Source organism: Polypterus senegalus, unplaced genomic scaffold, assembly GCF_016835505.1.
Source record: "Polypterus senegalus isolate Bchr_013 unplaced genomic scaffold, ASM1683550v1 scaffold_5463, whole genome shotgun sequence".
NCBI classification, from domain to species: domain Eukaryota; kingdom Metazoa; phylum Chordata; class Cladistia; order Polypteriformes; family Polypteridae; genus Polypterus; species Polypterus senegalus.
Genome location: NW_024380169.1, coordinates 10,389 through 24,207, shown reverse-complemented (window position 1 = coordinate 24,207; position 13,819 = coordinate 10,389). Strand labels below are relative to the sequence as shown.

The 13,819-nt window shown below is 41.3% G+C and overlaps 1 long non-coding RNA gene across 1 annotated transcript; it reads left to right on the top strand.

Moving 5' to 3' along the window:
• The first annotated feature begins 3,388 nt into the window (after nt 1-3,388).
• On the top strand, nt 3,389-10,467 carry LOC120520102. Its single transcript, XR_005631764.1, has 2 exons — nt 3,389-3,569; nt 10,062-10,467. It is a non-coding gene; the product is annotated as an uncharacterized LOC120520102 (long non-coding RNA).
• Nucleotides 10,468-13,819: the final 3,352 nt, after the last annotated feature.

The following is a 13,819-nucleotide window of genomic DNA, read 5'->3' as shown; positions in this document are numbered from 1 at the left end:
TACTGACCTCAGCCGCTGACTAATCCCACCTAGAGGTGTATAACAGCATCTCTCCATCATGTGGCATACTGTGCACTGCAGCACAGCAAGATGCGCAATGAACATCCATTCCTGTCATTACTGAACTCCTATAATCCAGTTTAGGGAGCTGCAGACTGGAGCTTATCTCACAGCCCTGGATGGAAGGGTCCTTCTGAGGTAGAGCATTATGACTCATACTGAGCTAATTTAGAGTCGCCATTCATCTGATTGTGGGAGTAATACTTAGGTAGATATGGGGAGAAATGTGTATGTATACGCCAAACAGATGGCAACTAAAGTAAGTATTGTGGAACTGGAAGGCAGCACAACTAACCATAGTGCCACTTGATACATATTCGTTTTCAGGTATGGTATATTTTAATACAGTTAATGCTTATTTATAGTTTCATTTGGCTTCTATTGGCCAGCGGTTCACTGTGGAATTGTTTTGTCACAACTGTACCTCATAACTGAAATTTTTAATGATTCTTTTTTTTAAAAGATGTGCATATAATAGCCTATAGTCATTTTACTTTTACTTATTTGGCTGATGCCTTTATCCAAGGTGACTTACAGCATTTATCATACAATTGGTTACATTTCTTGTCGTTTTCCAATTAGAGAAACAGGCAGGTCAAGTGACTTGCTGAGGGTCGCACAGTGTCAGTAGTGGGATTTGAATCTACAATCTCAGGGCTTGAAGTCCAAAGCCTTAACCAATACACCACACTGCGATGTCATCTGTTGTGACCACTTTTACAAAGAGAAAGTAGGGGCGACTGTCTGACTTTGCACTATCAGGCTGTCTACTGTTGGAGAGGAGAGCCCAACATGTATAGGTGCCAACCAAATACCAGAGAGCCAATAAGATGAACAAGCAGTTTGGGATGTTAAGCAACATTGGGGAGTCCATGTTCTATCTGAAGAAGAGGAACGCAAGTGCAGAGTCAGGAGGAAGGCCTTCCTTTGGGTGTGTGGAACAAATGCGAAGGAGATGCAGAGGTTAAGAGGAGGACCAAGGAAGACTTTAAAACAGGCTTTGCTGCTAATGTCAAAGATTACAGAAAGTGATGGAGAAAGAAGTTGTGGGAACTGACCCAACTAACCAACTAAATTAAACTAGACGATCATACTGACTGCACAGGACAGCAACAATTGATTATTAGATGGAATCAGGAAATGAAGAGTAAGTTGAGATCTGAATGAAAGGTCAAAGCCAGAAAACCAATAGAATGAAGCAAACCAAGCAAAGGGGTAAAGACTTAGATGAAAACCAAGAAACCTAACATTAGGGCCTACATGAAATTAAAGCTAATTAACACTAAGAAAAATCCAGGGAACTGGCCTTTATACCCCTTAACCTGTGATGTGATGTCACACTATCTGTGACTTCTTATGTCACAACCTAATAACTACATAATACTCTGCCATCAGTAACTTCAGTAATGGTGGTGCCCATAGACAGAACAAAATGGTGCCACAGGAGAACCAAAACATAATGAGTGTAAAATAAGAAGAGAGATGTAGAACATGAAAGGGTCAGAGGCCATCCCAGCACCACATTTAATATTAAAAAAATGAAAATAATTAATGTAAAGTACAAAGAAAGTAATCAGACATCTTTAATCCTGTGATGCCTCGGCATTGACAGTTCTTCCTGAGCCTTTTCTCACTGGGCTCCTGGTGCCTTCATTCTTTATATGGATCCCAGGGTGGGAGAAGAGGAAAATCATGGCAAAAAACGGTAGTGATGTCAAAGCTCATTGTGGGACTCATCTTTCAGTCCACCAATTAAAAAGAAGGAGGCATCAAGTGCTTCTGATCATGGTGTTACCTTACCTGAGCCTGGTAGATGCCTTCTGTTTCCTCATATGCCACGCAGGAGTACATATCCATTGAAACAAAAAATAAATGTTACTATCAGATTCTCAGGGCTTAAATGGGCCCACAACAATGAGTAAATTATTTCTAGAGCCACAGGAACTGTTTTAAAAAGCTTAGAAAACAGTCAAATCATGACAACAATGGCTGCTATACCATCTACTATAAAATCAAATACTAAGGTGGGTATGTGTTTGTGTTCAGTCTCTCAGAACAATCTGATTGGTCAGTCTGGCTTTGGTGACGCGATTAAAAGAGGAAGCGCTAATGTGAAACACATAAGGAGGAGGAATGGCATACAAGGCATTTGAGAGAGTTGCCTTCAAGGATGGGAAGTATAAAACTGGACAGCAAAATCACAGCAAAAATCTGAGAAGCAGGAGATACTCTTTGATAGAGGGAGTACCAGTAAAGAGAGAGATTCAGACACACACGGATACAGAGGGAGGAACACATAGGCAAGAGAGAGCAAATATTAGAAAATGGTTCTGTTACCCTTGTTTCACAGGCAGCATGGCGAGTTTATATGTAAAAGTGAAACAACAAAATTTGATTGGCTCGTCTGTTGTAAAAGCCCACCTAACCCAAATATACTCTCACAGTGCTCTAAATCTCATTCCAGAGGCATCACCTACAAGGCAAGGACCCAAACTGAGTGGGATACCAGTTCATTGCTGGGCACAAGCACTCCCACACCCCAGCACACTCACTCAAAGCAGGCCAATGAATTAAACACACGTCTTTAAGATGTGGAGTTGTGAACTGTGGAATAGTAAACTTACCTCCATGCAGACATGGAAGTGACCAGGCCAAGATATAAGACAGAATGCTGAGAGTTGAGGCAGAAGTGCTAAGCACTGTGCCACCATGTGCTCACACAAACTGGCATCCCACAATCCTTCAAAGAAGAAAACAGGTTCAGCAAATGGCCAGAAAAGTGGAGCAGCAATCTCATTAATATTATTCCCCTCACTTGCCCTTATTACACCACAGTGCTTTTGATGCTTTTTATTTTATATTTCATTCATTCTTTTATTAGAAGTGTTTATAAATATATCTATTTTGTGCCACTCAAGCGATTGACGTAGTATCACACAGTGGCCCACAGCCTGGGCTGGAGCCATCAGCCTTGTGGAAGAAGAGAGGAAGTTTAATTTCACATGCAGTTTTCTGTCTAAATGCACACGGATTCACGTGGTGCTCACACTCTCTTTTCAGCATGGCAGCGGGAAGTTGCTTTGTGATTTTTTTGGGTATCACTCCTCTCTTTTGAATGCACACCCACACAATGAGCAACCGCAGCTCACATTGTCAGCCTGCAAGATTCCAGGTGCTCCCAATTAGCCTAATTAGTCCCATTTAGCCTGCTTAGGCTCTTTAATAAAGTGTTACGGGCGATTTGCAAAACCAAATAATAATTCAGTCAAACAATCACTCAATTACCACAAAAAAAGCCCTTCATTAAACGCATGAACAAGCTCGGTAATTGAACCAAAAATATCACAGCGCTCTCATTATGCAGAGCCCTCTGGAGGACTTGCTGCCCTGCCGTGCCTCGTCCACAGGAAAGACTTGTGGGTTTTAATTCAGGCAACAGCAAAGCTCAGTCACCATCTAAAACTGAAGGCACGTGGGAAAAAAAGCAAAGCACAGGTCTGCATCATTGGGTGAGTCAAAAAATGCATGGAGCTCAAACTTTTAATGGCTGGAAAGTGGTAGAGTGCAATATCATCTCAGACACCTGAAGGTGTATAGTTGATGCCATATATGTCAGATAAGCTTTGTGTTTTTAAATAATGAGTTTAGAAGATGGTTGTGAGATTTGCACATGGCTCTTACCATGTTGAGGGCCTCAGACTTAAGCCATGCTGCAGTCACTAAGCTCCTCAAACTGCTTCACTGGGCTAAGTGGTCATTTTGGTGCAGACATCTTACATTCTCCATAAAGCTGTCATGCAGTTTTAGAAGTGTGTGTGTGTGTTAAGGATTTGTGAAAGACTAAAATCTTGCAATCATTTAATCTGAGATCACTCGAATTTTGGATTTAGACTTAACAACACTCTTTTGGGTGGAGTGGTGGCTCCAAGTCTAAAGATCTGCGCCGGTATCTGGAAGGTTTTCGGTTCGAATCCCCTGATCCTACTCTGCTGGTCCCTTGAGTAAGGCCCTCAACCTGCAATTGCTGGATGGGTGCTGGTGCAATGGCTGACCACTGCGCTCTGACCCCAAGGGGTATGTGAAAACTAACAAATTCCTAATTCATGAAATTGTGTAAGGTGAAATAAGGAACAAAAAAATATATGTTCTTGAGTTAGAGTTCTATAAATTGATTATTAGATTTTATAACCCACATTGACAAGCACAGGGCCACATGGGCTATTCTCTGAGTCATGTTGTCACTTCCATCAGGCCCAATCAGGGTCACCTTTGAGTTCAACATCCTGTCTTTGAAGAGTCTGCAGAGTCCGTATGCATACAAACAGGGAGGATATGCAGATCCCGGATGGAAACGGGTCTGAGTGCTGTAAAGCAGCAGTGCTCCCTGCCCCACCATGGTCCCCCCATTATTAGACTTTATTTATTTTTATTTGAATTAAACCAGAACGTGAGCTGGGGGGTTCAAAATTGTTTTCAGTTCCCTTTCTTTTACTCCCCAGTGCCCTTCTGCGTACAAGCCTAGCAGGCAATAAACTACTACAAAAATAATACAATTCTAGTCACGGGGTAGGCTCATTTTGTCAGCTTTAAAATTGGAGCAGTGTGCTTGAAAGTGCCTGTGATGGATTGGCACCTCAGGGCTGCTTCCTGACTTGTGTCCAGTGCTACAAAGGTAGGCACCTGCTCTTTGTGACCCTGAACAGGACACGAACTTTACAAAATGGATGAATTATCCATGTTTTTGTTTCTGACTCTTACTAAACAATTGCCAAGTGTTTGTGCCTACAAATGTATTTTTACTCGGCTTCTTAGATTCTCTTTCGATTAGTTGTGCAATGTTGCCTTGCCTGTATGTGAAGGGCCTCTTGTTAACCTCTGGCTTTATTTAATCTTCATGATGTGACTACCACCCTGTTCAGACTCGGATTACCCAGGTGTTCATGGGAAAACTTTAGACTCGCCCTGATGTTCTTTCTGGACAGCAAAGGTTTCCCCCTGGTACTCCTCCCATGTAGATCTAATTTGTGCAGCCTCTGGCTGGGACTACCTGATGAAATCATGGGGTCCTTCAGGCCTTCTTTCACCATCTTGTGTTCTTCTTCTCTTGGGTTAATCTTACTGGGGTGGCCTAGCCTAAAGAAGTCGGTGATTGTTTGCAATCCATTTGTAGATGATCTTCTAGACAGTTCAATAGTATGGTTTTGACATCTTTTTAGATCCTTTCTCAGACTCATAAAGATCTCTTACATTCTTTCAAAGAGCTTGTTTGAAGTAGGAATGTGTGATAACACATACCTGAGGGCAAACCAAACTAAATCTGAGGTGTATATAAGATCAGATCAGATCAGACAAGAGCCTCTCTAATGATGTTCTAATTATTTGCACCCAACCTGATTTTAGGTGTTTGAATTTGTGATAAATGTAGGGGTGTATTTCATTCTTCCACATGTAATGCTTTCATTTAAGTTTATTTACTTCATTTAATGGACTACAAAACATAACTGATATGATCAAATCCTGATATTTTCAGACATGTTCTTAAAGATAAAAATACGAGTGTACTTATTTGTTGATATGACTGTACCACAGTTTGTCTCATTGTGGATTTTGTTTAGCCGCGTTACATTTCCAAAAGTCACTGCATCATAGTTTATTCTTGAACTCTTTTGTGAGGGGGAACAATGTTTGCAAACCCTTAGGGAATAAAGTTCCTTAGTTTCTAACCCCCAAACCAGCTTTAAAGACTTTTTTTTTTTTTGTGAGTTGCAAAATTGGACACCAAATTAAGTTTAGCATCAATTTGGCAAAACTGTTTGTCAAAGGACACTTGGCGTTTCACTCATCACTGCCTATTCTGTTTTGTGACGTTATATTTAACAAAGCCTACATTGCAAAATGTTTGACTGCCTGGCAAGAACATTGCAAATAGGAATTTCATTATATAAGTAGTATGTACACGCAACAATAAGTCTGAAATGAACTGATTACATTTTATCAAAGCAATGCCTTTTTTTTTTTTTTAAAACGTCGATGCTATTGTCTACCTGCATATTCTTAACTAAATTAGCAATGCCAAGCAACAATCAGTGTTAGGTGCTTTTTGCAGCAAGTCAAGTGCACCAATGATGAGAATAATACAGAGATAATGCCAAAAATTATTTTTTTATCTGTAGCACATCCCAGGATGTGATCGATGGTAGACGTTTTTCCCAGTTGATTCTGAGGTTTGTCAGGGGTGTGTTTTTGCTCCTACCCTAAATGCTTGCATGGACTGGGTGTTGGGCAAGATTGTGGGTCCCAGTGGCTGTGGGACTTCTTTTGGTGAAGAAAAGATTCAGTGATCTTGACTTTGCCAATGATGCTGTGATCTTCGCGGTGTCAATGGAGGCTCTGATCGGGGCTCTCAAGAGACTGAACAAGGAGTCTGATTGCCTGGGCTTGCGAGTGTCCTGGATAAAAACCAAAGATGCAGGCAGATGCATTGTGTCTGTCTGCCGAGAAAGTGTTGACCTTGTCAAGAGGTTTACTTAGCTCAGCAATGACATTCATGTTTTGGACGAATCTTCTTATGAAGTCAGTAGATGAGCTGGGAGAGCATGGGGGTTCATGAGGTTACTGGAAAGAGGGATGTGACAGGTGCTTCCTGTCTTACTAAATGGTTTTGAGACATGGATGCTATCCAGTGACCTGAGTTGAAAACTGGACTCCTTTGGTACTGTGTCTCTTCAGACAATCTTTGGGTATCGCTGGTTTGACTTTGTTATGAATGAGCGGTTACTCACAGATTCCCGAATGAGGCACATTACCTGCATTGTTAGGGAGCGTCAGTTACGACACTCTGGCCGTGTGACGCAATTCCCCAAGGATCCTCATTGTTGAGGAGCTGAGCGGCAGAGCCAGGATAAGGGGACACCCACGTAACACCTGGCTGCAGCAGATAGATGGTCATTTCCGGAGGGTGAGACTGGACTGCGTCTAAGAGCTGTTTCATCGTGTGGTGAGTGCAGCAACGAGCTGTAGCAGTGCATGCTCCCCAACCTGACCTAACCTGTATAGCACATGCTAGAGTCCCTCTTTTGTGTTCAGAAGAGAATAGAAGAAGAATGATTGAGGATGGCATGTTTGAGTGAGTTAAAGTAAATAATAACCTGTACTGTTTCTTATTGTTAGACATTTATTCAATTATATTTCATAATAAGGTAGTCCTGATTTTAGTGTCTGATATCTACACAGAGTGATGGTTTGCAGCAATCTTAAATCAACTTTGAATGAATCGCCTTTGAATCATCTTTATAACCTTATAGAATATTGCTGTTGGTGCCATAATGATGTGCACTGCAGCAAAACTTCCATGTCTCATCAAACACACACCTCCACCCTCCTCCCAAACCATACTGAAAATCCTTCCTGTGGCCCATGTTCATTCTGCTGGTCTTACTCTACAAAAATGTTAATCAAGTAAGCTGATGTCATCATCATCATCGTCTTCTTCTTCTTTTCTCACTTGTATGTGGAGTTGATGTGCTTAATCAACCTTCTCCATACAGCTAGATCCTGTGCTTCCTCCTCAGTTGAACCCTTTTCCTTCAGATCTTTTACTTTAGCCATCCACCTCCGCTTTGGTCTCCTTTACTTTCCCTTGCCCTGTGCTTCCATTCCCCTCACTCTTTTTGCCCACATATTCCTTGCATCTCCTCACATCTCCATAACACTTTAACCTACTTTCCTCTTCTTAGACATCTCTTCCACATTTGTTGTACCTCTGATTGTCTCATTTCATATTCTGTCATCTTTTGTAACTCCACACATGCATCTCAACATTCTCATTTCTGTCACATTCAACTTCTTCTTCTGCACTCCTTTTACTGCTCGTGTTTCAGCTCCATGCATCATTGCTGGTATTACCACTGTCTTAAAAAACTTACCTTTAACCTTTGCCTTATTTCTTCAGTCACACAATACTCCTCGCACCTTCTTCCAAATGGTCCATCCACATTTCACTCTGAGTTTTCTCTTCATCTAATTTTCCATTTTAGGCTACCACTGATCCTAGATATGTAAACTTGTCCACTGTTTTCAATAGCTCTTCCTGCAGGCTAACTTCTGAATCCTGATCCTCATCAAACCTCATATATTCTGTCTTCTTCCTATTTATTTTCACTCCTCTGTCTCCCAAAGCCCTTCTTCATTCTTCCACCTTCCTCTTTTCTGGTGCTACACAATACAATCAGGTAAGCTAACTTGTGGTTTCTATTTAATAATAATCTAAAGTGCCTCCCATGATCTTTGTGCTGAAACGTTACGCCCCCGTTACCTCAGGGTCCGACATGCAAGTTAGTATTTCCTTGTGCTCTTTGAGAATGTGGTTGAAATGTGTCCTGGGATACAGGAATCCTTTGCGCTATCAGCTGAGCTGAAGCTGGGTGTCGTAGTTTATTCATCTATCAAGGTGTTTATTTCCAATTGACACAGTACTCTCTGGCTTAAGCTTGCTATCTATCCTGGTGGTATTAAAAAGCAATCCATTAAGATCCTGAGAGTCACATATGGCGCCTAACCTCTGGCTTTTTTAATCTTCATGATGCGACTGCCACCCTATTGAGATTTGGCTCCTACTTCAAACCAAATTTTTCTGATTCCACTACCAACTTACAATTAAATTTAGTGGATGGATCTTCATGATGTGAACCAGAGACATCTTCTATTCTAAGACACAGAAGTAATTTTCTTTAGGAATGCAGTGAGCTGCGTCTTCTGCAGTTTTAAGGAAATTCAGACCCCCTCACCCAAATCCTCCTCCAGAAAAATAATAAAAAAAGTTCTGATGTTAATAAATTGGCACTTACTAATGTAAACATGTCTGGCACTTCTTGTTGGTGAACACTTTATTAAATCTAAATTGCAATTTCCTATTGTAGGCCTAATTTCAAGTAACTCACCCAGAACAACTCCCCAATTTCCCAAACTGCCTGGCCTGCTTTACAACATGCTATTCCTTTTTACAAATGGGACAAGGGCATGATGCTTTCCAAAAATCCAGATAGCGGTGCTTTTAGTAGTCGGAGCTCATGTGTTTATTTAATTACAGATCTGTGTGAAACACAAACCAGTTCTGCACATCCTGCTCACTTTGCTTCATTCACTGTGTCCCATCTAAAAGGCTCAGGTTGTCCACTCTAGTGTGAAAAGTTCAGCATCAACGAAGAGTACCTTTTCACGTCCAGAAAATGAGAACTTCAAAACCCCGGTGCTATGCTATATTGCAAAAACATTCCTATTTGACTTTTTCTTTCCAATAGATTTAGATTCCCACACGAATAAGCAATGCTTAATTTATTGCTTTGTTTTTATTTTTTCCTTTCCAAGTTTTTGCTCTCAACTTATAGGTGAGGATTAAAGCATAGAAGGTGTTTCCTTTATCCTATCATATTGTCCCTTCTTCTTGAAATGCCATCCACTTGTTGTTGCCTGACAACAACAGTTATTTTGTAATCGTCTTATGCCCATTTCATGCTTAATTATTGTAGTATTTTGGCAAGTGTCTCACACCAATGTGGAGTTAATTAGTGCTCAGAGCTGGTCATTTATTGCTTACTAGGCAATTTCTTACAGCAGCACTTCCGTTATGTCAGCCAAATGTACCAACTACACCTCCTGGTGGGACTCCATCCCACATACCTCAGCGTGAATCCTCTCCACATTTACCTCTATAAACTATTATGCAACCTAATACAAACTTGATAGCAGGGCACAATATTCAGCCATGCATGATTGTGTTGAATGCCAGAGGAATGTGTTATTCGCTACTTGGGTCACTGACCCCCAGCTCTATGGCGCTGCTGTCTGTTCTGGTCAGTAGGGTGAGATGTTGTTGATTGACAACGAAGTGCAGCATGTTAAAAGGAGCAAAACTGTCTAGCCGTGAATACAAGAAGAGAAGACTGTTGAAAGAGCAGACACTCTAAAACACAACAGCTTATTTTTAAAATACTTTGTTTCAGATTCCATTACTAAGGAGGATAATCTACCACCACCATCTAGTTGCTGATTCCACTTGAAATTGTGATTCACTGTGAGTAACTTAGGCTGTACAGGGTTCTGTTTTCAAGGATAAAGTTTATCTGGCCTAACATTCAAAGCTTTGGAATGAACTGCAGGATTTGGACCAAATAATATAATGAGGAATGGGAAGAGCATGCATACTCAACACAGACCGTGATCATGCTGAATTGAACCCTGCTCTTGGGAGCTGTGAAGCACCAGCATTAACCACTGGGCCCCCGGGCTTCCTAATCATGCTTCAGTACTCAAGGAGAAGGTATCAAGGGCCTTTCTCTTTTCATTTTTATGATTTGATGAAGACTATGGCTTCATATACAGCACCTATTAAAAAAAATAACAAAATAATCTTTCTTGTATGTAACGTCTTTTAACACTAATTGTCATGTCAAGCAGAGAGCTACATACTGTATAGTCCAACTGTTTTTATGTATTTTGTGCAAATGGATCTCGGACAGGTTAAGTCCTTGCTAAGGGTCACACAGTGACTCAGACATGGAGACTAAACAGCATCAGGGTGTCTTAGCTACTGTACCACACAAGCCAAGACATCCGATATATAGTACATCCTACTTAAAAGTCTGTGAGGTGTGTCCATAAGCCAGACAACAGAGTCCAGAGTGTCACGCAGGATGGAAGAACACCTCTGAGGAAATAGGGTTGTCATCAACTGAATCCTAAGCCATGCTTTCCAAAGAGGCAGCCTTCTAAAGGTAATGCGTACAATACTTGTCTATTTTTTTTTATGTCTCTGTCATCTTTTCTTATTGTAATCCTTAATTTGTACATGTGGACTTAATATTGCTTTTATCTTTCCAAGCCTTAGCCATCAATTTTCATTTACAGGGTCATGGTGGACTAGATTCTGTTACCACAGTATGAGGAACCAAACACGGATGAGATGCTCGTCCATCACACCTCACATATGCGCTCGCTCACTCATAGCTGGTTATTTTACAGTCCACCTCAGACAGATTTCAAGGCCAGCTCCCCCAAGGTGTGGGGTATCACCTTGTCAACCCATAATTTTGTGTTTTTCTTTTTCTGTCTGTGGCCCCAACAATAATTTGCCGATACAGATTGACCTCTACACCCCCATGGGGAGCTTCAACTTGCTGCTCTACCATCTTTAAAGCCTCTTCTTCAGATAGCTACTCCTTTCCCTCTTTTTTTATGTCTTTATGCTTGCTCACTAAACTTCTTTTGATCATTTTAGCAACGATTGAATTTCCAAATAGTTAACATCATCCTGTTACACCTTTTTCTTTGTATCAATGAACTTTTAGTTTACATGACAGTATGAGGCAGTTTAACCTTTGTGACGTTCACTTGTTGACTTTGGATGACCTCTACCTCATGATTAGGAGTGATTGTTCAACTTTTGTTTTTGGTTGGTTCTCCTGGCAGGCAGGCCTAGTACCTAAGAAGATGATGTGACCTAAGGTCACAGGGTCAGATCCCACCGCTGCATCAATCACTGCATAACCCTCAACATGTCCTTTTAAGCTATCTGTGCTTTGTTTAGGCCACCATATGAGGTCCTGTGTAGACATGAGGTGACATGTGAAGGTCCAGGCTATACAAACGGATCATTACCACAATTTCTTTTTACATACATACTACCCTTTTTTTTTTTTTTTTAAACAAAATCTGAACTCCACTTGGGTGGCAGCGTAATTAACACCCTGCATTCCAGGTCCGTAGTCCTGGGATCAAATGCTGGCCCTGGTCACTGTCTATTTCTCTCATGCATTTGTCTCGCATATCCCAAAGACGTCCAGTTTAGAATAATGACTGCCTAGTATGAGTGTGTACAAGAGGGTGTCCCATCTCAGTCTGGTTTACATCTTGAACCCACTGATGCCTGGATAGATTCCTGCTCCCATTATGCTGTCCTGCGATAGACTGACGGCTAATAAAATCAATGCAATTCATGCTTGCTCTTTTGTATGTTCATCAATACCCTGATTTCCTACTCCAAAGACATGGACTCTACTGTACCTATAAAAGTATTCACCTCCTTGGACGTTTTCACATTTATTTTTGTTATCCATCCATTATTCAACCCGCTATATCCCAACTACAGGGTCATGGGGGGTTTGCCGGAGCCAATCCCAGCCAACACAGGGTGCAACAAAACCCCAGGTACACACACACACAGTAGTGACAATTTAGAATCACCAATGCACCTAACCTGCATGTCTTTGGACTATGGGAGGAAACCGGAGGTGCAGACATGTGGAGAACATGCTAACTCCACGCAGGGAGGACCCAGGAGATGATCCCGGGTCTCCTAACTGCGAGGCAGCAGCGCTACCCACTGTGCCACCGTGTCGCCTATTTTTGTTATGTAACATCGAATCACAACAGATTTAATTTGTTTTTTGCCATTGACATTAATCAACAGAAAAATACTTTATAATGTCAAAATGAACACAGATCTGTGAAATCATTTACTAATGTTAAACAAAAAATGATTGTCACAATTTAGTAGATGTACCTTCAGTAGCCAAGACAGCTTTGAGTGCACAGATCTCTCCATCAGCTTTTTAAAGCTGGACAATGCACATTTTCCACATTTGTCTTTATAAAAACTGCTCCAGCATTGCAAGGTTGCATGGGAATTCTGAGTGAACTGCCTTTTTCAAGTCCAGCCACAAATTCTCAAGTGGACTGAGATCTGAACTCAGTCACTGCAGGTCTCTAACATTCTTGTTTTAGTCCATTCTTGTGTTGCTTTAGCTTTATGCTTCGAGTCATTGACTTGCTTCTCCCAAGGTGCAGGGTTCTTGCAGAATGCATCAGATTTCCCTCCAGGATTTCCTTGTGTTTTGCTACATTCATTGTATCATCCACCTTCCCAATCCTTCCAGGGCCTGCTGCAGAGAAGCAGCCCCACAGCACGTACCATGTTTTATGGTGAGGATTGCATGTTTTTGATAATGTGCTTTATGATTATGCTGTTTAGACTGATGGTCAAAAACTCCAACCTTTATCCAGATGACTTCAAAGTTTCCAATGTTCCTTCTGGTAAACTCCAGCTGTGTGTCCAATTTCGGCCCCCATAGCTGGTAGCTCTTTCAAAATTTTCCTTAGACCTCTTGGTGGTCTCCCTCACTAGTCTTCTTCTGGCACGACCACTTGGTTTTTGTGGATGCTCTACTGTAGGCAGATTTCCAGCAGTGTCAAACTCTTTCCATTTCTTACGGGCTGATTTAACTGGATTGCAGTGCATTTTAGTGACTTGGATGTTTTCCTATGCAGAAGGTGGATTTATATGACAATCAAATGAAAATTCAGACAGGTGACCTCCATTGAACTAGTCAGGTGACTTCTGAAACTAATTGGCTGCACCAGTGATGATTTAGGGGAGTCTTGTTAAAGAGGATGAATATGTGATGAATTATTTTGTGTTTTTATTTGTTATTACTTACACAACTTTTTGGAGATTTTCTCTTTGACAGTAAAGAGTCTTTTTCTGTTGATCAGTGTCATAAAAGCCACATTAAATCTGTTGTGATCCATTGGACCCGACTTCAGAACTTTACATTAAAATGATTGAGAACTTTTTGCAGCCCCAACTGGAAGAAATGGATGTGGTGGATGCCTGGTTTCCACAGGATGGAGCAACAGCTCATACGGCACGGAGATCTATGCAAGTTTTGCGGGAGATGTTTCCAGGGAAGCTGGTCTCCTGCCG